Source organism: Hyperolius riggenbachi, chromosome 9 (assembly GCF_040937935.1).
Source record: "Hyperolius riggenbachi isolate aHypRig1 chromosome 9, aHypRig1.pri, whole genome shotgun sequence".
NCBI classification, from domain to species: Eukaryota; Metazoa; Chordata; class Amphibia; order Anura; family Hyperoliidae; genus Hyperolius; species Hyperolius riggenbachi.
In genome coordinates, this window is record NC_090654.1 from 64,502,335 (window position 1) to 64,526,271 (window position 23,937).

Genomic DNA, 23,937 nt, shown 5'->3' on the forward strand with positions numbered 1-23,937 from the left:
GGGGGGGGCTTTGCAAGTGGAAGAGGTTGACTCTAATAATTTTGAATTATAAACATATGGTGGGTCTGTGTAATTTTACACAGACACACCATATTTGTCTATCCTGGTTTACCAGAAAGTGTTCACTTTTTTTCTTGTATATGAATGGGCATGGCCCCTGATTGGGGTCATGTTCATTCATTCCAGGCATTGGGATTGGTTAGGGGAACTCGTTCCCCTTCACCAATCACAGATCTATGTGTCCGGACGGTGAGATTTTTCAGCCAATTTACTGTTCGATCCATTTTCCAATCGATTTTCTTATCACTTTCCATTCACTTCTATGAGAAATCATTCAGAAAAATGATCGAAAATAAGATCGGACATGTCGGAAATTATCTATCAAACCATCTCCCTGCCAAAATATCTAATAGTGTATTCCCAGCATAACAAGTGTGTATCCTGCCTCAAACTGTTTCAAATAGCAAGATCTGTGAAGGTGCATGGAGACCGCTGGAGTGTGGGGAGCTGTAATAGTACACGATGCATGAAGGTATCATACGTTGCATTAAGCTGTGTACACACGCACAACGCTTCTCGGTAGACGCCCTGGGGGACCACTTCAGCTGAAAATCAAACAACTGTATAGCGGTCCCCAACTACCCTCAATCCAATGCAGCAGATCAACTTGGCCGAGGGCACTGCTCTTTCCTTCTTCCCGCCCACTCAATCAAGCACTCTCCTCCTCCCTCCATAGTTACATAGCTACATAGTTATTTTTATTATGCAGGCTAGTAATGTGTCTGTACCAACTGCGGCCTGAGGAGTCCCAATCTCTTTCGGGCGATATTCGTCATACGTGTGTACCCAGTTTTAGGCCGGTTTCACACTGGGCGTTGTTTTTTTTTTGTTTGTTTTTTTGCGGTGCGATGCAGGGGCAAAAACAGCCTTCGGGGATTTCCGCGTTAATACGTGGTAATCCCCGTCTGGCAGAAGGCCTTAGAACTTAGGGTGCCCATAAATTAGTTGATTTAGTTGATTTATGGTATTGATATATAGCAGATTCGATCATAGTGATTGAATCTGGCAAAGATCGATGCCGCAAGGAGGCTGGTGGATCGTCACTTCGATTGATTTCCAGCTAAAATCTGTTAGGAGACAGCCACTTCTTTATCAAAATAAATAAAGGCCTGTCATACTCGCGTGTCCTCACTCCTGCTCTGGAGTCCTCCTCTGCAGCCGAGGGGGCATGTGCACATCTGTGGCCTTGCGTACTCCTGCGTAGGGCTCTTGTGGCATATTTTCATGCCAAAGTGAGCGTCGGCTGCTATAAAAGCCCAGCCCTCACTCACATCCTGTGCTGTTCGTTCTGACAGTGTTGGTTCCTGTGTGCCTTTTATCTGGCCAGCTTGCTTCTGCCGATACTCCCGTTGTGACCCGGCCTGCCTGATTACTCTTGATCTCTTTCCTCTGGTTTGACCTCTGCAGGTAACCCCGCTTATGCGGCTTGCTGCCTGCCCTGACCCTTGGCTTGGATACCGTGTATGCCTGGTAGCTGCCTGCCCCAACCCTCGGCTTAGATACGGGTTACGTCTGCTTTCTGCTAGCCCCGACTACTGGCCTGGATACTGATCACGCTTGCCTGCCGCCTCCTCTGACCTCCCTGTGGCTTACTGCAATTCCGCATTGCAGTGCCACTATCGACCACTAGCTGGAGTTATCCTAGGAGTGACCTGGTGAGCACTAGGTTACAAAGAGCATCGTCCCTTGTGTGTATGTATGTGTGTGTGTGTGTGTGGGGGGGGGGGGTCTGGTGACCTGTTGTCACTTAGATACCATGTCTGGGTCACGCTCTGTACTCTAGTGGAAGGGTCAAAGGTCACTGTGAATATATAACAGCTCCTTTGACTTTCAATGGGACATCATAGTTTCATTTATACAAAATGTGATGCACACCATCACCTCCACTGGTGTGGAGGGGAAGAGTCGAGCTTATTGGAGGGAGAGAGTTCAGGGTGGGGTCACCACTACAGTGATGTCATAAGTAATCATAAAATCAGAGAGTAGGTGAGGTAGCGAGTCACTAGTGACCCAAACATTACAGAACTGCTGAGTCTGAAACATGGTGTCACCCTCAACAGGCAGCTATATACCCCAGCAGGCTATCACTAGAGTATGTGCATTACAAATCTGCTGACAGGTCAAACACACCCTCCCATATTGGATGGATGTGCTGGCTATGGGGATCCTAAGGAGGTGAAGACAATTGGAGAGGTGAGACAATATTTATCTACAGCACAAAACAAAATCAGGTTTGAAAATTCTTTATAAACCTGTGTCAGGTTTCCTGACCGGAAACTTATAGTAAACAGGCAGGACTTAGAACAGGAACAGAGAGCACAACCTCAGTGCTTTACGAACAATAAGCGATAAACTGCCTAGAAAGTCCCATCTCAGATGTGATTACCTTGTGCATACATACGTGAGGACTCCAATTATCTGAGGTACTCTGCCAGAACATTCACCTATGTGGGAGAACTGATGGAATAGTTTCCAGCAATAGGGCGTTATAGGAGACATTACAGAGGCAGTGGCCATGGAGGACCAGCAACTTTATCCTCCTAGAGCAGGCATGGGCAAACTTGGCCCTCCAGCTGTTAAGGAACTACACGTCCCACAATGCATTTGCCTTTATGAGTCATGACTGTGGCTGTAAGACTCCTGCAATGCATTGTGGGACTTGTAGTTCCTTAACAGCTGGAGGGCCAAGTTTGCCCATGCCTGTCCTAGAGGATAGTCAAATGGCTAAGCAGCACCAGCTCCATGTTTCTAGTAATAGGGGATAATGGGAGAGAATATAGAGGCAGCAGCAATGATGGATCATGGTGAGCTCAAAACATTTTAAAAAAAGAAGGCTACCTGATCCAGGGGGCTGAGCGGATCAGGTAGCTGCAAAAACCGTGTTCCCCAATGGCCTACTTTCACTTTTGTGATTTCTGAGTCACAATGCTGCACGGAGAGACTGTGTGTCTCTCACAGCGTGCAGGGAGGAGGGGGAGCACAGGGGCGGCGGCCAGGGAAAGAGAGCTGACCAATGGCAGCTCTGGAAACCCTGCAGGAGCGCCCCTGGCGGGCGCTTAGAACAGGGTATCCCTCTCCCGGTGTTTACCTCCGAGAAAGCAACAATTATTGTCACTAATCTCGGGGGGCTGCAGCTCGGCGAGGGGGGGGGGGGCTGAGAGCAGCATCTAAGGGACACAGAGGCATGTTATGAGGCAGAGAACATGCCTCTGTGTCCCATCTGCACCCTATCTGCCCACCTCGGGTTTTCTTTAAAGTAAACCAGAGATGATGAATGTTTAAAGTTTTATACATATCTAGGGCTTCCTCCAGCCCCATCTGCACAGATCACTCCCACGCCACCATCCTCAGTCTTCTCCGTCTTCGTCTCCGGCGAAAAATAGTACTGCGCAGGTGCAGTAATATTCTCCACTGGGGAGAGACGGAGAGAGCGCACTGCACTTGCGCAGACTGCCCGCGACTGGCCAAAATTATGGGACCCGTTAATGAAGACGGAGAAGACTGAGGATGGCGGCATGGGAGCAATCCGTGCGGATGGGGCTGGAGGAAGCCCCAGGTATGTATAAAACTTTTAAGATTCGTCGTCTCTGGTGCACTTTAACCTCCTAGAAGATGTCACATGACCAGGGCTGTGGAATCGGAAGCTAAAGCCTTTGACTCCCACTCCTCAGTTTCTGGTGTTTCTGGTACCTTGACTCAGGGTCCTGTGTAAGGAGGGTCAGTGAGATGCAAATTCAAGTTAGTGGTGAATTCTAAACATTTTTATGCAAATTTATACAGATTGAAAATGGACCAATAAAATCCTGCAGTGCCAGTAATTGGTCTATTTTCAAGCTGCATAAAGAATTGCCTAACTCTGCAACGCCAACTAATTTGCTCATTGACCATACCTATGAGAGGAATATGGAGGCCTCATTTATTTCCTTGTATATAATGCAGATCGCCTAGCTGTTGCTGATCCTCTACCTCTACCTCTAATACAAGCCACAGACCCAGAATAAGCATGAAGATCAGGTGCTCTGACTGAAGTCTGACTGGATTAGGCACATGCTTGTTTCAGGTGTGTGATTCAGACACTAATGGTGCCGGAAAACAGCCAGGTAAATGACATTTGAAAAAAATAAATAAATATGGCAGCCTCCACATCCCTTTCAATTCAGGTATACTTTAATATGGTAATGTATTTTAGGCTAGTAAATTTTTTCGAACAGCTTGGTCAAATACCTCTTCGGCCAGCCTTGGACAGCCTTCTGAAGTACCCACGTCTCCGAGTACTTCTGAAGACAAGGGGATCTGTACTGCGCATGTACGAATATGAGCTTGCGCATGTTCTGTGTGTATAGGCCAGTCTATGGAAGCACAAAGGGACGCAAACTCGCTTTAATGCAATACATTTTTTACTTCAGGTTCTCTTTAAAATGTTGCACAAATATGACCAGGAACAAGTGTGTCTGGTTTGCCAGCTGTGTCACAGAAGCATGGCTGGAGGTGTGTGTGTACTGATGGGTGGGGTTTAAGGTGCTGGACTCTTATGCCTGTATAGACTCTTGCTGTGTAACTGGCCCTGTCCCTCATGAAAATGCTTCCTCTATGCTGGGAAGCCCATAAGCACTATGTGCAGTACTCAAATCCTGCTTTATCCCATTTCATACAAAGGTGAGAATTTCATGGGACTGATTTGTAAAGTAGCGCTTGCTTGCACTTTATTCAAAACCCACGGCCTGTTCAAATATTCACAAGAAGAGAAAAGACATTTGTTGTTGGAAAACTATTTTAAAAAAGTGAAAAATTGCATTACAGCATATTTTTTTAAAGACAACAGGGAAGAATTGCCAGCACTCTAAAACTTTGGTAATTACAGGTTAGGTAGGGTCCCTTCCATGAACTAGGACCTCATCGCAGCGGAAGGGTCCAGTATGGAACAATCTGCATACAAACTGTTTTGGAAGTTAACATCCTCCATTATGTTAATTTTAGTGCATCCGTTTTGAATGCAAGTTGTGTACCCCGCCTATAATTGGGCTCTGCACATCTATGCTTCTATTTATTCAGATGCAGCCTGTCTTGGGAAGCGCTGCCAACTTCCCCTGCTGTATAAAGCCTGTATTGGGAAGCGCTGCCACCTTCCCCTGCTGTATAAAGCCTGTCTTGGGAAGCGCTTCCACCTCTCCCTGCTGTATAAATCATTACAGCATATACCAGAAAGTGGAGATCCACTGAAACGCAGTGAAGAAAAAAGTAAGAACAATCCACCGTTCTGAGGAAGAGAAACTGCAGCTTATTACTGTCCACATGTTGTGAAAAGTGAGGACAGCCCAAGGGGGTTCTAAACGCCTATGTGATTATAGGGCAATCAGGAAACCATGCCATGCACCATTCAGCTTGTGGGTAGCCATTTTTAAAGAGGAACTATAGTGAAAATAACATAATGAATACAATTGATTATTTTTTACTATATTCCTTTATGTTATTTACAGATTATTTAGTCCGTTTTTGTCCATTGTAAAATCTTTCCTCTCCCTGATTAACATTCTGAGATTTATCACTGGTGATGACATATTTAGTCCTGCCAGGTGATCTGTATGGAATGTTTGTTACTGAGAGTTCTATGCACAGAGGGAGATATTGCTTGCTTGGCAGTTTGAAAAAGCCATTATTTCCCACAACGCAACGAGGTTCACAGACAGTAAACTGTCAGGACCTTGGTCATGACATCACACTGTGGGAGGGGTTTCCTCACAATATCAGCCATACAGACTACCTTGATGAACTATTTGAGAAAAGGTAAAGATTTCTCATGGGAAAGGGGGTATCAGCCACTGATTAAGATGAAGTTCAGTTCTTGGTTAAAGTTCTTCTATAACACTATTTATGGGGCAGTATGCCACATTAACATGCTCTTCTGTATCTTCTGTGTCCATCCAGTGACTGACTAAGCATTACCTGGTACTCATACTGTGCTGTGTGATCTGGTTTTCTTGTATTCCTGTATTGTCATATTGCTATTTGTCACCCCTAAATATTGTCTGTAACCTAAATTAATGTTCAGCACTGCGTAATATGTTGGCACTTTATAAATACAATAAATAATAAAATAATAATAATAATAATAATAATTGCCCTGTCTGTCATGACCATTGAAAAACACCTAGCAAATAAGTGGAAAACATCTATACATGGATTTCCAGGCATTTGTGGAGCTGCCGGGCTACCATTAGTGTAAACAGAGCCTTGGGACCAGAAGCCATGTTGTGAGGTTACACTTTGCAAGGAATAGCTACATCCACCAGGCTGACAAAAACCTGTATTCCAGTTTCCTGTCTCTTCCATCTCTGGACTTAGGCTGGCCTGCCCCAACTTGTATGTCAGAAACCAGATTCCTGGTATGTGAAGCAAAAAGGACCTCATTCCACATTACTTCAGGAAGTGATCACAATGAATAGCCCAGCTGTAAGCATACTGATCGCACAACCGACTGGCAACATGACCATCCTGCAAAAACTTCCTGTCTGTATCATAAATCTGTCCATGTGGTTCATATGGGGATACTCATAAACCCTACAGAATATATGCAGAGAGCATCCACTAATTGATACAGCCATGACTCAACACACTACTCTCATACAGCAAATGGGTTTTATTTGTCTCCCAAGAACATAACAGAATTTATACCTGGATTAAATGCATGTCTAAGCACCTGCAATTGCGTGCATATCCAAGACATATTGAGATGTATGCACAGGGGGATGATGTTTGCACTATCATTGACTACAACAGCACCAAACATGCAGCTCACAATTAGGACAGCATAGTGGTGTAGTGGATAGCACTCTCACCTTGCAGCGCTGGGTCCCCGGTTTGAAACCCAGCCAGGGCGCTATCTGCAAGGAGTTTGTAGGTTCTCCCTGTCCGTGCATGGGTTTCCTCACTCTGGTTCCCTCCAAAAAACATTCAGATGAGTTAATTAGCCCTAGATTATGATCCATACACTACACGCTACATACATAGACATAAGACTGTGGTAGGGATTAGATTGTAAGCTCCTCTGAGGGACAGTTAGTGACAAGATTATATTTACTCTGTACAGCGTTGCAGAAAATGTTGGCGCTATATAAATACTACATAATAAAGTGGAGATAAATTAGTGGAGATATGACTGCAATCAGCAAAACTGTGTTCCAGGAACTGCATCAGATGTTGTGTAGAGAGTACAAGGCGTACACACACACACACACACACACACACACAATTACTGTCCCCCGGAGGGATCAGGATATGGTCCCTCCGGGGGACAGTTTGGGTCTTAGGCCTCGTTCACATCTGCTGCGCTGAGAAACGTGTGAAAGTGCATGGCAAAAAAACGCATGCGCTTGTGCACGCTTCTGTGCGTTGCGCTGCGCTTCTTTAAAGAGAATCTGTATTGTTAAAATCGCACAAAAGTAAACATACCAGTGCGTTAGGGGACATCTCCTATTACCCTCTGTCACAATTTCGCCGCATTAAAAGTGGTTAAAAACTGTTTTAAAAAGTTTGTTTATAAACAAACAAAATGGCCACCAAAACAGGAAGTAGGTTGATGTACAGTATGTCCACACATAGAAAATACATCCATACACAAGCAGGCTGTACACAGCCTTCCTTTTGAATCTCAAGAGATCATTTGTGTGTTTCTTTCCCCCTGCAGTTCTCATGCACTGAAGTTTCAGGCTGCTCGTTTCTTCCTGCAAACAGCTTTGCCTTTGTCTGTAATTCCTCAGTATGTGAAAGCCCAGCCAGCTCAGAGGACGATTTATCCAGCTTGTAAAAGATAAGAGAGAAGAGAGAAGATGCCCTAATCTAAATAACACACAGGCAGTGTGCATAGAGGGGCCTGGAAGGGGGAGTTCATAGCAGAACCACAACACTGAAGAACTTGGCAGCCTTCCAGACACAGGCTGACAAGTCTGACAGGGGAAAGATACATTGATTTATTACAGAGACTGTGATAGTAGAAAGTGCTGCAGTAAGCCAGAACACATTAGAATAGCTTTTGGAACTTGTAGGATGATTAAAAACAGGATGCAATTTTTGTTACGGAGTCTCTTTAAGGCACGTTTGCTTAATGTAGCAGTAGCAGTTGTCAATAAAGCTTTGTTTTTCTATGTACATTTTTTTTTCCAAATAGGGGTAAAAACCGCATGCGCTTCTATGCGCTTAAAAAGCGCGCCCATTCACTTGCATTGATGTGCGCTTTACAGCTCAACGCACAGAAATGCATGCAGCACTAAGTTTTTGTAACGCTGCTCAGCGCAGTGCAAAGAATGTGAACCAGCTACATTTAATTACATGGGAAAATCAATACCTTGCTGAACGCACAGGGCAGTGCGCTGTGAAAAGCGCACAGAAACGGCCCTGATGTGAACGAGGCCTAACTGCTGTACAGGCACATCGCTAGGCTACAGGCCAGCAACATGTCCTGTTGCTATGTAGGGGAAAGAGGGATAATGATGCACCGCATGACTGAGGGGCTTCCTGCAGATGAATGAGGTAAAGAGATTGGAACGATGCACACAACTAAGAAGATCCGGCACTCTGGGTCTTTTGCCAACGCACTGGGGCAGCTGAACGCAAGCTAGGTTCTCGGATATCAGTCAGGGCTGTTTCTGCCAAGTGTAGACTAGCGTGTGCACACACCTGAAGGCTGTATTCACACTGGGGGAGGTGCGGTGCGCGGGACAATATAAATACATTGCTAATGCAATGCAATTATATTGTAATGGCAGTTCACATCTGTGTTTTAGCAGTGCGGTGCAGTGGAATCCGTTGGCACAGCGCCAGACATAATGCGTGGTACCGTACAACATGCGCATTAACAGTTGCAGTGAAGCATACTTTGTATGTATTGTATGCTTCATTGTAATGCGTCACACCGCATGCGTAAAGCACAATGCGACTTTTCGCCACCGTTGTGCTGCAATCCTGGTTTTACAGGAAACGCCTCGCCCCAGTGTGAGCCTAGCATGCGGGTCCAATCCGGGCAGCCAGCAATGTCCAGGTCAGTAGAACCTATAGAAAAATGTCCCTTATATCATTATAATGCATTTATATAGCGCTGACAACTTTCCCAGCGCTACAGAGTACATAAGGTAGATTTGTCACTAACTGTACCTCATAAGTATATTCCTGCGTATAAGACTACTTTTTAACCCTTGAAAATCTTCTGAAAAGTGTGGGGTCGTCTTATACGCCGGGTGTCATTGATGCCGGGTGATACGTCCTGTCCTGTTACCGCCTCTCAAATCTCCCTGCTGAGGGAGCGCAATCTATTCTTCCATACCGTTCTGATAAACAGGTAGACAAGGAGAGCTGATCAGTCTACTTAAGGAGAGTTGACCAATGCAACAAGTCAATTGACTATATACTGTTATATACTGGGCAACACACAGTACAGCACCAGTATCTGTTCATACATAGCACCAGTACATGATTTTTTAATTTTAATTCGGTGTGCGTTGGAAGAGGGGTAGTCTTATACGGCGAGTATATCCCAAACGCTATATTTTAACTGGAAAGTTGGGGGGTCGTCTTATACGCCCAGTCGTCTTATACGCCGGAATATACGGTACTCACAAACTAATCCCTACCATAGTCATAATCATAGTCTACTCTTCCTACTATATATATATATATATATATATATATATATATATATATATATATATATATATATATATATATATATATAATAAGTAACAGTTTAGCCATTTAAAGAGGAACTGTAGTGAAAATAATGAATACAATTGCTTATTTTTTTAACAATATTCATTTATAAATTATTTACTTTGTATTTGCGTATTGTAAAATCTTTCCTCTCTCTGATGTACATTCTGAAATTATCACTGGCGGTGATCTCTGTGGAATGTTCATTACTGAGAGCTCTCTATGCACAGAGGGAGATATTTTTTGCTTGGCAGTTGGAAAAGGCTGTTATTTCCCACAATGCTTTGAAGTTCATAGACAACAAACTATCAGGGCCATGGTCCTGACATCACACTGTGGGAGGGGTTTCACCACAATATCAGCCATACAGACCCCCTGATGATCTATTTGAGAAAAAGTAATGATGTCCTGAGGGAAAGGGGGTATTGGCTACTGATTAGGATGAAGCTTAATCCTGTGGAAGCATTTTTAAAATAAAAAAACAGATACTTAAAGTGAACCTCCGGACTAAAAATCTACTCAGCAGAACTGAAAAGGCTTGGTGTTTCTTTAACAGTTTCACAGCATCAGAAATTTGTTTTTCTTACCAAAGCATCATTTTTAGCTGCATTTTTAGCTAAGCTCCACCCATCAAAGAAAACAGCCCGGGCTTTTTTTTCTTGATGCTATGCAAAACATCATGGGATTTCCTATGTTGTTATTCATGTTGCCTAGCAACTGGGAGGGGTGATCAGCACACAGGACAGTTTGAACTGTGTATCATGCTCCCTGTCACCTCCTTTCAACCAAAAAGATGGCTGCCCTCATGAAATCAAAGAATTTGCCTGTTCTTTTAAAACAGGGTGGGCAAGAGATTATATTATCTATCTTCTTTAATTAACATAACTAATGTAACTTAAAGGACTTCCGAGGCCAAAACGAAGAAAATTACACTTTACCTTTTTCTTAGCAGAATCCACGGAGGACGCCATGCGCATCCTCCACTCCGTTCCGCCGTCAATCTAGGCCTTTCTGCTAAGAAAAAGGTAAAGTGTAATTTTCTTCATTTTGGCCTCGGAAGTCCTTTAATGACAATATGTTTGTTTAGGCTGAAGTTTCTCTTTAAGGAGGGGGAAGGCTCTGGGTCCTATAGTGCCTTCCTGTTCCTCTCATAGGGCTCGATTCACAAAGCGGTGCTAACCCAGTTAGAGACTTTAGGCATGATAACCATTGCACCACTCTGGTGAAAAGCCAGTTTAGGTGTGATAAGTTTAGGCATGATAAGTTTAGGTGTGATAAGTTTAGGCATGCTAAGTTTAGATAAGTTTAGATCGCTTGCAAAGTCCTGCACGCAAAGCAGCGCCATTAAACTTTATACAAAGTGCACCAGTCTTTGCTAGCGTAAAACTTTTGATCAGCTGTGCACTGCGGTGCTAACGCAGTTGGCGCTTAAACTTATCACACCTAAACTTATCACACCTAAACTTATCATGCCTAAACTTATCACACCTAAACTTATCACACCTAAACTTATCACACCTAAACTTATCATGCCTAAACTGAGTTTAGGCATGATAAAGGGCTTTTCACCAGGGTGCTAACTGTTAGCACCGCTTTGTGAATCAGGCCCATAGTCTCCTCCGTTCAAATATCCTGCCGCAGGAGACTTCGGAAGTCTTCGGGACACAGGCTGCTCCGTACATAGTCTCTCGTGCGTACTACGAAGCCGCCTGTCTATGGGAGCACTTGAGCTCCCAAAGACTTCCAAAGCCTCCTCCCGGGCCAGATGAGAGCAGCCTCTGACCAATTGATCAGAGACTGCTAACGTGGGAGATAGTGTTGGAACGAGGGGACCAGGAGAGGAACGGAAAGGCTCTATAGGACTCAGAGCTTTCCTCCTTCTTAGGTAAGTATCTGTATTTTTACTTGAAAAACGCTTCAAGTTCACTTTAACATCCCATTTAGTTGTCATGTTGTGCTCCAGGATAACTTTTTTTGTTCACAGGGTACCAATACTGAAATGTATACTCGAACTGGAGCAGTGCTGCCAATTCATTCTGCCTGGGGACAATTATTTATCTTAGTCGTCACCCTAGGCCTCTTTTAATACGTAATAATAGTTCTGTCTTTAGAAGCTGCAAACCGTCTATATATGCTGGGAAACACAGATGCATGCTGGGAAGGACTCTTTCATCTTTGGCTAGTTATGTTTCTATCTATGATTCACCCAATTTTAACCTCCCGCAGATTATATGGTGCGTTTGTCGGTCGGGATAGAAGGCGTTCTTATAATGATGATTTGGACAGGTAATTACTGGCGACGAATTTCACCGCAATCCCAGAACTCAAACCATGGATCAGAATAAAACCATCAAAGAAATTTCTGCTCCAACAATCTGATAATCTCTCCCTGCAGATTATAGAGGGCTAATCTCTCTCATATCACTTTAATTAGGTTATATTTATGTCTTAATGTCTATTGATCCAGTCTCTGAAATGACAGGGAGAAGCTGTGCAAATCCTTCAATGGCAATAGCCCAAACTTCAGGGTGGTCCTTAGCGTCCACCATTCAAAATGTACGCCAGTGATTCATATTTCTTTTGACAGTTCTTTCTTTTGCTAATACGCCTTGGCTTCACTGAATGGTTTGGCGGTCAGGAACTGGAGCGAGAAAGTACAAAATGTAACAATTTGGTTACTAATAAAAGCTATTTGAAGTGCCGCCGAGACGTTATTTGGTGCTGGAAAGATATACAGCAATGTCCCCGTTATCCAGAACTCAGGTAACCAGTCTCAACTAACCAGCATGCCTGAGGTGGGGCAATACTTTTACAATTGGCAAAGCTTTGCGTAGCAGAAGCAACTTACCGATCCTCTGGGCACCATCTTCTCCACTTCCTGTGTAGCTTCCAGCGGCTTCCCAGCATCTATACGCATGTCCCAGCATGTCATGTGACCTGCACAGGGTCACATGACATGCCGGGACTTATACACAGAGGACGCTGGAAAGCCGCTGAGAGCCACAGGAAGTGTAGTAGACGGTGCCCAGAGGATCGGTAAGTTGTGTCTGCTGCATTGTGCTATTTTTGGCCGGTACACATAAGGGACTTGCTGTACACACACCAGGGTCACCCAGAAAGTAACAGCCGTTAGTTTTTATCTCTCAGTCTAATTTACCTTCTTGCATCAGTCACATGACTGCAGAGTGCTGGTAACTATCTTCAGCACCATTAACATGAAGCCCCCCCCCATCTTCTTTTCCTCCAACCCACAGGAGCGCACCTTCACCAACCACTTCATATAGGAGCGCACCTTCACCAACCACTTCATATAGGAGCGCACCTTCACCAACCACTTCATATAGGAGCGCACCTTCACCAACCACTTCATATAGGAGCGCACCTTCACCAACCACTTCATGTAGGAGCTCACCTTCTGTGCGCACCTTCACCGACCACTTCATATAGGAGTGCACCTTCACCGACCACTTCATATAGGAGCGCACCTTCTGTGCGCACCTTCACCGACCACTTCATATAGGAGCGCACCTTCACCAACCACTTCATGTAGGAGCTCACCTTCACCAACTACTTCATTTAGGAGTGCACCTTCACCAACCACTTCACATAGGAGCGCACCTTCACCAACACCAACCACTTCATATAGGAGCGCACCTTCACCAACCACTTCATATAGGAGTGCACCTTCACCAACCACTTCATATAGGAGCGCACCTTCACCAACCACTTCATATAGGAGTGCACCTTCTCCAACCACTTCATATAGGAGTGCACCTTCTCCAACCACTTCATATAGGAGCGATCCTTCACCAACCAATTCATACAGGAGCACACCTTCAACAACCACTTCATATAGGAGCGCACCTTCACCGACCACTTCCTATAGGAGTGCACCTTCACCAACCACTTCATATAGGAGCGCACCTTCACCGACCACTTCATATAGGAGTGCACCTTCACCAACCACTTCATATAGGAGCGCACCTTCACCAACCACTTCATATAGGAGTGCACCTTCACCAACCACTTCATATAGGAGTGCACCTTCACCAACCACTTCATATAGGAGTGCGCCTTCACCAACCACTTCATAAAGGAGCGCACCTTCACCGACCAATTCATACAGGAGCGCACCTTCACCAACCACTTCATATAGGAGCGCACCTTCACCGACCACTTCATATAGGAGTGCACCTTCACCAACCACTTCATATAGGAGCGCACCTTCACCAACCACTTCATATAGGAGTGCACCTTCACCAACCACTTCATATAGGAGCGCACCTTCACCAACCACTTCATATAGGAGCGCACCTTCACCAACCACTTCATATAGGAGCGCACCTTCACCAACCAATTCATACAGGAGGGCACCTTCACCAACCACTTCATATAGGAGCGCATCTTCACCAACCACTTCATACAGGAGCGCACCTTCACCAACCACTTCATAAAGGAGCGCACCTTCACCAACCACTTCATATAGGAGCGCACCTTCACCAACCACTTCATATAGGAGTGCACCTTCACCGACCACTTCATATAGGAGCGCACCTTCACCAACCACTTCATATAGGAGCGCACCTTCACCGACCAATTCATACAGGAGCGCACCTTCACCGACCACTTCATATAGGAGCGCACCTTCACCAACCACTTCATACAGGAGCGCACCTTCACCAACCACTTCATAAAGGAGCGCACCTTCACCAACCACTTCATATAGGAGCGCACCTTCACCAACCACTTCATATAGGAGCGCACCTTCACCAACCACTTCATATAGGAGCGCACCTTCACAAACCACTTCATATAGGAGCGCACCTTCACCAACCACTTCATATAGGAGTGTGCCTTCACCAACCACTTCATATAGGAGTGCGCCTTCACCAACCACTTCATATAGGAGTGTGCCTTCACCGACCACTTCATATAGGAGCACACCTTCACCAACCACTTCATATAGGAGCGCACCTTCACCGACCACTTCATACAGGAGTGCACCTTCACCAACCACTTCATACAGGAGCGCACTTTCACCAACCACTTCATACAGGAGTGCACCTTCACCGACCACTTCATATAGGAGCGCACCTTCACCGCGACCACTTCATATAGGAGCGCACCTTCATCGACCACTTCATATAGGAGCGCACCTTCACCGACCACTTCATATAGGAGCGCACCTTCACCGACCACTTCATATAGGAGCGCACCTTCACCGACCACTTCATATAGGAGCGCACCTTCACCGACCACTTCATATAGGAGCGCACCTTCACCGACCACTTCATATAGGAGTGCACCTTCACCAACCACTTCATATAGGAGTGCACCTTCACCAACCACTTCATATAGGAGTGCTCCTTCAATGACCACTTCATATAGGAGCGCACCTTCACCGACCACTTCATACAGGAGTGCACCTTCACCAACCACTTCATACAGGAGTGCACCTTCACCAACGACTTCATACAGGAGCGCACCTTCACCGACCACTTCATATAGGAGCGCACCTTCATCGACCACTTCATATAGGAGCGCACCTTCACCGACCACTTCATACAGGAGCGCACCTTCACCGACCACTTCATATAGGAGTGCACCTTCACCGACCACTTCATACAGGAGCGCACCTTCACCGACCACTTCATACAGGAGTGCTCCTTCACCAACCACGTAATACAGGAGTGCACCTTCACCAACCACGTAATACAGGAGTGCACCTTCACCAACCACTTCATATAGGAGCGCACCTTCACCGACCACTTCATATAGGAGCGCACCTTCATCGACCACTTCATATAGGAGTGCACCTTCACCAACCACTTCATACAGGAGCGCACTTTCACCAACCACTTCATACAGTAGTGCACCTTCACCAACTACTTCATACAGGAGTGCGCCATCACCAACCACTTCATATAGGAGTGCGTCTTCACCAACCACTTCATATAGGAGCGCACCTTCACCGACCACTTCATATAGGAGCGCACCTTCACCGACCACTTCATACAGGAGCGCACTTTCACCAACCACTTCATACAGGAGTGCACCTTCACCAACCACTTCATACAGGAGTGCACCTTCACCAACCACTTCATATAGGAGTGCACCTTCACCAACCACTTCATATAGGAGCGCACCTTCACCGACCACTTCATATAGGAGCGCACCTTCACCGACCACTTCATATAGGAGTGCACCTTCACCAACCACTTCATACAGGAGTGCACCTTCTCCAATCACTTCATATAGGAGCGCACCTTCACCAACCACTTCATATAGGAGTGCACTGTCACCAACCACTTCATACAGGAGTGCACCTTCACCAAACACTTCATATAGAAGTGCACCTTCACCAACCACTTCATACAGGAGTGCACCTTCACCAACCACTTCATATAGAAGTGCACCGTCACCAACCGCTTCATATAGGAGTGCACCTTCACCAACCACTTCATATAGGAGTGTGCCTTCACCAACTACTTCATATAGGAGTGCACCTTCACCAACCACTTCGTATAGGAGCTCACCTTCTCCAACCACTTCATATAGGAGTGCACCTTCACCAACCACTTCATATAGGAGTGCATCTTCACCAACCACTTCATATAGGAGCGCACCTTCACCAACCACTTCATATAGGAGCGCACCTTCACCAACCTCTTCATATAGGAGCGCACCTTCTCCAACCACTTCATATAGGAGCGCACCTTCTCCAACCACTTCATATAGGAGTGATCCTTCACCAACCTCTTCATATAGGAACGGACCTTTACCAACCACTTCATATAGGAGTGAACCTTCACCATCCACATCATACAGGAGTGATCCTTCACCAACCACTTCATATAGGAACGGACCTTTACCAACCACTTCATAAAGGAGCTCACCTCCACCAACCACTTCATATAGGAATGGACCTTTACCAACCACTTCATACAGGAGCTCACCTTCACTATCCACTTTCACCTAATGCTTCTCATGGGAATACGTCACACACATGAATACCGCTTAGCTGGGAACCATATCATATGGCAAGGACACTTTACATGTGAATATCCCTTAGTCGGGATTACCTTCTCACATGGGAATGCCGTCTCACTGTCTATACATAGACTGAAATTTTCCAGCAGGATTTCCCTAATTACAGGTGACTTATGAGGATTTATTTCCTCCATGTCAGGAATGTTTCAGACTAAAGTAGGAGATCAGAGCTAATCCCGGCCAGACAACCGGGACATTTATCAGCTCCAGGAATGTTCAGTACAGAGCTGTAGGAACCCCCACCACCACCCCTACTTTAATACTGACTTAAGGCTCATTCACAGAATAGATTGCATACATTTCTGAAAATCCGTGCATCACATGCAGAGCCATCATATTTGGCCCACAAGTGCACTGTTTGGCTCACTCTAAACCACCAGGGAACCTATACTGGAGGTGAAGCACTAAATGCCAGAGAACTGTATATGGGAGGGAGCTGGCCACTAATCACCAGGGAAATGTATAAGGGAGGGAAGGGGTCACTAGACAACAGGAAACTATACATGAGAGGGAAGGGGGCCACTAGATACCAGGGAACTGTATAGGAGAGGGAGGACCACTAGACACCAATGAACTGTATAGGGGAGGGGGCATTGGACACCAGGGAACTTTATAAGGGAGGGAGGTGGCCACTTGACATTGAGGTTGGCCCATGACTTGTCCCCAATGTTCAATTTTGGCCCACATTTTATTTGAGTATGACACCCCTGCATCAACGTGATTGCATGCGTGGCGTTTTTCAAACCTACTGCTGTATGAAAACGTGCAGATTCAAACGATTGTGAATGCAAGTGCTTAGAAATACAGTATTTTTGTGCTTTTTTGGTATGAACAAGCCATAACACACTAGTGTGGCAAAGGTTACAAGCCTCTGTCCAGCACTTGTGGAACTACAAGTTCAAGTTGGGGAACTTCGTAGTGCTACAGGTAGCAGAAGTCAGGAACCGTAAGTTGTAACAGGGAAGGGGCGGGGGCAGTGGGGGTACAGAGGTTCTGACTGCACCAGGGACCTCGGAGCAGAGGGGCCCACTAGGGCTCTCTATTGCAGTATTAGCTCTTCAATGGTGCTATGCTTGTAATGATGTTCTATATATGCTTTGAATATTGGTAATCATTAGCAAACTAATTAGCAAGCTGGAACTATTAGCATCGGATTGACCATCCCTATATATATTTTCTTCAGACTCCCATCCTGTGTACTAAGCTGAAGGACATTACACATTAAGCTTGGGTTTTTGCTCCCCTCGTTACAGCGCCATGTGGGTTATATAGCGCCAATGGCAAACACTGTTAACCTCTCTGGCATTCAATTTCCCCAGGATTTCTGTGCAAAAAGTGATCCAGTCAATTTTCATAAACTTTTTTCTTCCTGTAACTTACCAAAATGTGTCAAACAAGGGTCTAGTGTACAGTGCAGGCGAGTATTGACGGGTACGCACATCAGTACTGTTTACAGCATGTTTTGTATTGACGTGTATAACTGTCAATACCGCTAGGGAGGTTAAGACCCCCTTGCCCCATAATAACAGCTTCTTCTCACATATATTCATTATAGTCTGTGTTTTTTACACAGGATATTGCAGAAGTTACTTGTGCTATCCCTGGATCCCAGAATAAAGCAGCTGGGTACCCAAATAGCAGAATTTAATATGTCCCCGGATGTATGAATTAAGAAGCCATTGTCCTCTAGATATTAGAATAAGTACAGTACCTCAAAATTAAAGAAATAACACACACTTCCAGATGAAATAATTACAGCGCAGTGTTCTCCCCAGAAATTTTTTCCAGCCGGGTGGCATGAAAAAGTAGCCGGGTAGCAAGAAAAAGTAGCCGGGTGGGGCGTGATAACAAATGCAGGGCCGCCGCTTCTCTGCATACAGCAAAGGAGAAGATGAGCCGATGACAGCCGGGTGGTCACCAAAACTAGCCGGGTGGAGCACCCGGCTAAAAGATCCTGGGGAGAACACTGCAGCGGAACTGTAAATTCCCTAAAATCAAATTGTTCCACTTACCTGGGGCTTCCCCAAGCCCCCAGCAGCCGTCCTGTCCCACGCCAGTCCTACACGATCTTTCGCTCTCCTGCCGCGGTGCAGCTTCGTTATCGCCGACTTTCGGCAACTGCGCCTGCGTGGCCTGGGCTACGCATAGCTTTGTTCGCGTTCCAGGACGCTATTGCGGGCTGGAACGTGTAGAAAGCTTTGCATAGCACGGGCCCCGCAGGCGCAGTTGCCGTTGACTTGTAAGTCGACAGTAACAAAGCTGCACCACGGCGGGAGAATGGAGGATCGTGCAGGACCGGCGAGGGCCAAGACGGCTGCTGGGGGCTTGGGGAAGCCCTAGGTAAGTGAAACAGTTTGTTTTTAGAGAATTTACAGTTCTGCTTTAAGTAGTCACGTGCTTCCAGATAAAATAACCCAATAGTTCCATATCTCCAGATAAAATAATCAAATAGTCACATCCCCCCAATACAAAATATTAAGTAGTCACAAGCATCCAGATAAATAAGTAATTATTACATACCTCCAAATACAATAATTAAGTAGCCACTTGCCTCAAGACAAACAAGTAACCCCCTCCCTTATGTATAGGTAATAAGAAGAGTCCTGCAGTATACAGTATGTATCCCCCCCAGTATAGGTGGTGGGAAGTGTCCCCCCAGTAAAGGTAATGAGAGGTGTCCCTTGGTCTACATAGCTCCCCCAGTATAGGTAGTGAGAGGAATCCCCCAGTATGGTGATGCAGCATGAGGGATGAGGGGGGCAGGTATGGCACCCATGACACGACCCATGCCTGCACCCCTCTATATACGCCACTGCGTGCTCATGTCGTACAGGACCACCTGTCTGCAGAACACTCAGGGACACAGGTGCTCCTGAAGTCTTCTGAGGGCTCCCGGAGGAGGCAAATTTAAGCGAGGGACAGCACTGGAACGAGAACACCGAGCGGGCACAGGGAAGGGTCTATAGCAGGCATGGGCAAACTTGGCCCTCCAGCTGTTACGGAACTACAAGTCCCACAATGCATTTGTCATGACTGTGGCTTTCAGACTCCTACAATGCATTGTGGGACTTGTAGTTCCATAACAGCTGGAGGGCCAAGTTTGCCCATGCCTGGTCTATAGGATCCAGAACCTTCCCTCTCCATTGGTAAGTATCTGACTTTTTTTCTCGCTACACATTAAGTTAGCCAATAATAGATAAGATCTTAATTAAAAAAAACTTTTTTTATGGGGGAGATAGTAGGGCACCTCATAGGGTGGTGACTCTGTATCTGATAGGATTTGGGTGATATTGGAACATAGTATGTTTGGAAAAAAAATAATACTGTATTTGTACAGAGCCATGGAAGATGTTGGTGATATATAAATTGATAGTAGGAGGGGGGATAGCAAGATGAGGATGACTGCAAGCATTGGGGGAGGCATAATATATGGGGTGACTGTATATAATGATAGAATGTAATACAGGTGATGCTGTATATGATGAAGGTGGTTACTGTATACAGTAATTGTGGAGTAAAAGGTACAATACTGTATAGCGATAACTGAACATTGTGACTGAAGTAGGAGATAGTATAGGGGATGACTGTATGTAATGACAGAGGCAGTGAGATGAAATATCAGGGAACTGACTGTATACAACAGCCTTTCTCAACCTTTCTACACTGGAGGAACCCTGCAAATAACTTTTGGATCTCGAGGAACCCCTGCATTTATTTTGCAGGAGGCATGGTCTTTAAAAGTATGTGTAGCTGTTTATTTCACTACTCCCATTACACTGCCACTCATTATACCGTCTCCGGATGCCCCAACTTAGTGCTTCTTGTTACAGTATTCCCTATTATAGTGTGCTCTATTATGCTTCCCCCACGATGGGGGAAAATGCCAAGGAACCCCTGCAGAGTGCTCAAGGAACCCTGGTTGAGAAAGCCTGGTATACAATGATGGTCTGGGGAAGTAAGGTGCAACATATGGTGACAACTGTGATGGAAGGTGGAGGCAATACTGGGGATAAATGTACAATATCAGAGGCAGATAGTGAGGAGAAATATAGCGGACAGTTGCATATAATGATGGGAGGGGATTGTAATGCCTTGTACACATCATGCAGCTTTCTGTTAGACGGGTCGAAACGATTATTTACGACAGATCAGATCTGATTTCCAAACATTTTTGTATAGAAGTGATCAGAAAATCAATTAGAAAAACGATTGAAAATAAGTTCAGACCTGTCGGAAATGATTGATTCAATCTGATGGGAATTGCATGGTGTATACTATATCAGGCATAAAGCTGACTGTGTACTGTGCAATGACCGTGGGGGAAAGTAAACTGCAACATAGGGTAGGCACTGCATACAATGATGGGGAGGCAGTACATATAAAGACTGGTGGGGTTGGTTGAAAAGTGAGGGGGGGCTGTATATCGTAAGTGAGTAAGGTGTGTGTGTGTGTGTGTCCCATCATGTGGGCTGTGACACATATACAGTGCAGTACAATCAGGGCCAAATTTGTACCTTTTACTGCCCAAGGTCCACTATCAGCAGCTGCCCCCAGACCGACAGCATCCTAAACTCCCCCCCAACATGGCAGAGATTAGATTGTAGGCTCCTCTAGGGACAGTTAGTGATTAGTAATAGCAGGGATTCGATTGTAAGCTCCTTGGCGAGCAGCACATTGGTGAGTGACAGACAGCTTAGAGATCACTGTAAGTGCCCATTCGCTGCCCCTTCTTCCCCCGAGTGCCAGATCCGGCTGTTCGTAGCCCCCAATGCTATGTGCAAACTCTACGTAGCAAGACAAATTTTCGGCAGGCTAACTGCTGCTGCCCACAGCCCGTCCCTTGCTTTCTTGGTGCCCTAGGCCATGGCCTATGTGGCCTTGCCTGAAATCCGGCCATGAGTACAATACGCCACAGTATACTGTACATACCAATACTTTCCTTGTTATTGTATAGTGTATAGTCTCCTCTATATTTATACAACACACCTTGCGCAGCAGTACAATTCTCTATAGGATTATATACAGTTTTACATACAGTACAGCACAATATTCCACGGTACACTATACAGACCACATCTTTTTGTGTAACAATTTAATGACACACACTGTATAGTACTATATTCTGTTCTATACTCTAAATGAATAGTACAAAACACCTTGCACAGCAGTTCAATTCTCTATATAGTGTTATCTACAGTACTTTCCTTATAGTTTTACATACAGTACAGTATTAGTATTCCACAATATACTATACAGACCAATATTTTAATGTCACACATTCTGTTCTACAATATAATGTACTGTGCAACACACATTGCACAGCATTACAATTCTCTAAATAGCATTATATACATTATTCAGTACTTTCCTTATAGTTGTACTCTCTACGGCACTCCACAGTGAAATTGCTCCTATTATGACACACACAGCTCTCTGCCTTCAGCAGTAACTTCTCCATACAGTAATCAGATTTATAGCACGTGCCATATAGCATTACATACAGTCTATAGCATTACATACAGTACAGTCTGATGTTACAAAGCACATGTGCATAGTAAATTACTTACAAAAAATGCCCTTGTTCCAACATTTAGCACACCCGACAAAATAGCATACAAATGCTACTGACCATGTGCGAACACCCTCTCTACATTGCTGAATATTATCCGGTCACTGACGTCACCTACCTCAGATGGGCAAAGTTCTGTCTTATTCCAAACTTTCCTCCGGGAGACCCTGATAGAGGAAGACGCACAGTCCGCGGTGCTGGGAGGCTGCAGGCAGGGAGCTCGGCGCGGGAGACTGCTGGCTGCCGACAGTTGTGGGATTATGAAGCTCCTCGTTCCCAGCGTGGATATAGAAGTAGTCGGGGCTGCTGTTAATAATTGGTGGCGCCGCCCCCCTGTACAGGAGGAGGAGGGGGCTATGAATGAGCCCTCTGTATTATTACTCTCCTCTCAGCTCTGCTTTGTATGGTACTACCAACTGATGGAATTTATGCCATGTGTATGTGGTACATCTAATCTCCATTCTCCAAACCTCTCTATCCTGTCCACTGCCCACTATCCTGTGCCTCCTCTCTGGATATGCCCCTCTGTCTATCCTGTCCACTGCCCACTATCCTGTGCCTCCTATCTGAATATGCCCCTCTATCCTGTCCACTGCCCACTATCCTGTGCCTCCTATCTGAATATGCCCCTCTATCCTGTCCACTGCCCACTATCCTGTGCCCCCTCTCTGGATATGCCCCTCTATCCTGTCCACTGTCCACTATCCTGTGCCTCCTATCTGAATATGCCCCTCTATCCTGTCCACTGCCCACTATCCTGTGCCTCCTCTCTGGATATGCCCCTCTATCCTGTCCACTGCCCACTATCCTGTGCCTCCTATCTGAATATGCCCCTCTATCCTGTCCACTGCCCACTATCCTGTGCCTCCTCTCTGGATATGCCCTTCTATCCTGTCCACTGCCCACTATCATGTGCCTCCTCTCTGGATATGCCTCTCTATCCTGTCCATTGCCCACTATTCTGTGCCTCCTCTATGAATATGCCCCCCTATCCTGTCCACTGCCCACTATCCTGTGCCTGCTCTCTGGATATGCCCCCCTATCCTGTCCACTGCCCACTATCCTGTGCCTCCTCTCTGGATATGCCTCTATCCTGTCCACTGCCCACTATCCTGTGCCTCCTCTCTGGATATGCCTCTATCCTGTCCACTGCCCACTATCCTGTGCCTCCTCTCTGGATATGCCTCCATCCTGTCCACTGCCTACTATCCTGTGCCTCCTATCTGAATATGCCCCTCTATCCTGTCCACTGCCCACTATCCTGTGCCTCCTCTCTGAATATGCCCCTCTATCCTGTCCACTGCCCACTTTCCTGTGCCTCCTCTCTAAATATGCCCCTGTACCCCTCTATCCTGTCTGCTGCCAACTATCCTGTGCCTCCTCTATGAATATGCCCCTGTACCGTCCCCACTATCCTGTCCACTGCCCACTATCCTGTGCCTTCTCTCTGAATGTGCTTCTTTACCCCTCTCTCCTGCCCACTATCCTGTGCCTTCTCTCTGAATATGCCCATGTACCCCTCTATTCTGACCCCTGTACCCCACTATCCTGTCCACTGC

General features: G+C 45.7%; 1 protein-coding gene across 1 annotated transcript in view; it reads right to left on the reverse strand.

Moving 5' to 3' along the window:
* Positions 1–22,672, reverse strand: part of LOC137532453 (sodium-coupled neutral amino acid transporter 3-like) — a 158,728-nt gene extending 136,056 nt beyond the window's left edge. The window contains exon 1 of the mRNA XM_068252943.1: positions 22,497–22,672. The gene's annotated coding sequence lies outside the window, so the exon portion shown is untranslated. The remainder of the gene's footprint in view (positions 1–22,496) is intronic.
* Between the last annotated feature and the right edge of the window lie 1,265 nt (positions 22,673–23,937).